The following is a 2,107-nucleotide window of genomic DNA, read 5'->3' as shown; positions in this document are numbered from 1 at the left end:
TGTCAAACCTCTGCTCAGTGTTGCAAAGCACCACAAGTGTGGCACAGGGGAGGGAGAGAAAACATAAACAGAAGAGACAAGGGTGCTTTGGGCCTGGCATGGGGCGTGTGACCATATCTCTACAGACTCAGAAGATTGGTCATCTGCAGAAGGGTTTTTCAGACAGTCCATATCTTCTAGAGGCCCAGCGGGTACAATGATTTAGAATTCAGTGCTTCTCAAACTTTATAATCTATACGCTAAAGAGTGAAGAGCTTATTCAGACCCAGATTTCTCAGCCTAACCTGGAGATTCTGTTCAGAAAGTATGGGATAGGGCCTGATAGTCTGCATTTCTAGCTCCCAGGTGATCCTAATGTTGCCAGGACCACATTTTCAGGACCAGGGATTTAGATGGTGTTTACCTACCAGATACCAGATAGAGTGACTAAGAAAGTACCCAGAGCATTATAAATGGACTTTTATTACCCTTCCCCTACTTACAATAAAGGGTAATTGCCAAATTATTTCAACTAAAAGAAGGTCACCTAAAGAGAACAAAACTCACCACTTTGCTTTTCCTCACCATGACTTTTTCCTCTATTCACAGGCTATCCAGATCCTGTTTGGAATTATGAACTTTTCTTTTGGAATTGTTTTCCTTTTCACCTTGGTAGAACCATATCCAAGGTTCCCCTTTATATTTACTTCAGGATATCCATGCTGGGGCTCTGTTTTGGTGAGTATGGCCAATCAATTTCAATTTGAAGCCAGGCCAACCCAGGATGTTAGGGAATTCTTAGTTATAAAGTAAGCTAGATTCAGTTGTGTCATATGCCTTGAAGAGTCCAAAAACCTTGTGGAAATTATGTGCCCATGAATTCATCAAAGTTACTAATATTCCATCATTGGGTCTTGAAGTTGTTCTTTTGGGAGTATTTTTCCAGGTCTTGAAACTGTTTATAATATGGTTACTCATTCTCTCAAGAAATAGTTACTACTGTAAGCCAGATACACAGAGCAAGGCAATGAGGTCCTAAAGGTTAGTAAGACACAAGCCCTTCCTTCAAAGGACTCTCAGTCTAGCAAGAATGAATACATGTAAACAGGTCATTCCAAGGCAGTGTGATAAATGATATCACCGAGGTGCAGGAAGTACTACCTAAGCACAAGCAAAGGAGTAATTTACTCTTTAAAGAAGTGGAGAAGTGGGGAGAGTTTCTCAGAAGTACATTTTCAGCTGCCCAGAGGTATTTATTTAATTACACTTAATCCCATTCAACAAACATGAATTTAGCACCTAATTTTGCGATAGAGCATGGGCAGGGGTACGGATTAAGAAAAAAAGTAGTCTCTGGTCTCAAGGTCTCAGTCAAATGAATCATCAGACAGTTACCCCAGGGTGTGATGAGGAAGGACAGAGGACAGAGGCGGCTTCCACAGGAACGGTCCAGGCAAGACAAGGGGAACGCTGCCTAAAGACATTTCCCACTTGGCCGAAGTTTGAGGGAGTAAGGACACACATGAAGGATGGGAGTAGGGGATGCCGAGGTGTGGGGAGTAGGGGATGCCGAGGTGTAGGGGGTAGGGATGTCTTGTGGCGTGCCGAGGGAGAAATACAAATAAAGGATGAGGTATGAGCGAGTATTTTCTGCAAACTACAAGAGTTCAGCACAAGTAGAACAAGATGGGGCAGGAGAAATACCCATGAAGCTGCTGGAAATTTAAAAACAGATGTGTTGTCATCAGATTTAAAATTTCCATTAGACAGTGGTGCTAACACATCTGACTCACCTCCATGAAATTTTGGAGGATTTTTAAGAATTAGCTGCGCCCCCATCTCATGTTCCCGTCAAAGAAAATACACTGGATTGCGATAAGATGAAATCCACTCTTGATGGTTGTCAACTGACCTGACATCAATGTAACATGATACCAAAACTGAGTCCACAATAGCAACACAAGGAAGACGAATGAGCAAACTAAAGCCCAGCATGGTTAAAAACATTTTCAAGTTCAAATAAATAGCTAAGGCTACAGCAGATTTCCAGTCTAGCGTTCTGTCCACTATGCATTCGTAGACAGTCATGTAAGGAAACTCACCCTTCTTGCTGCCTTGAGGATTGTGT

This window comes from Carlito syrichta, unplaced genomic scaffold (genome assembly GCF_000164805.1).
Source record: "Carlito syrichta isolate Samal-C Ts95f unplaced genomic scaffold, Tarsius_syrichta-2.0.1 Scaffold314726, whole genome shotgun sequence".
Classification (NCBI taxonomy): domain Eukaryota; kingdom Metazoa; phylum Chordata; class Mammalia; order Primates; family Tarsiidae; genus Carlito; species Carlito syrichta.
Note: the sequence above shows the minus strand (reverse complement) of the source record.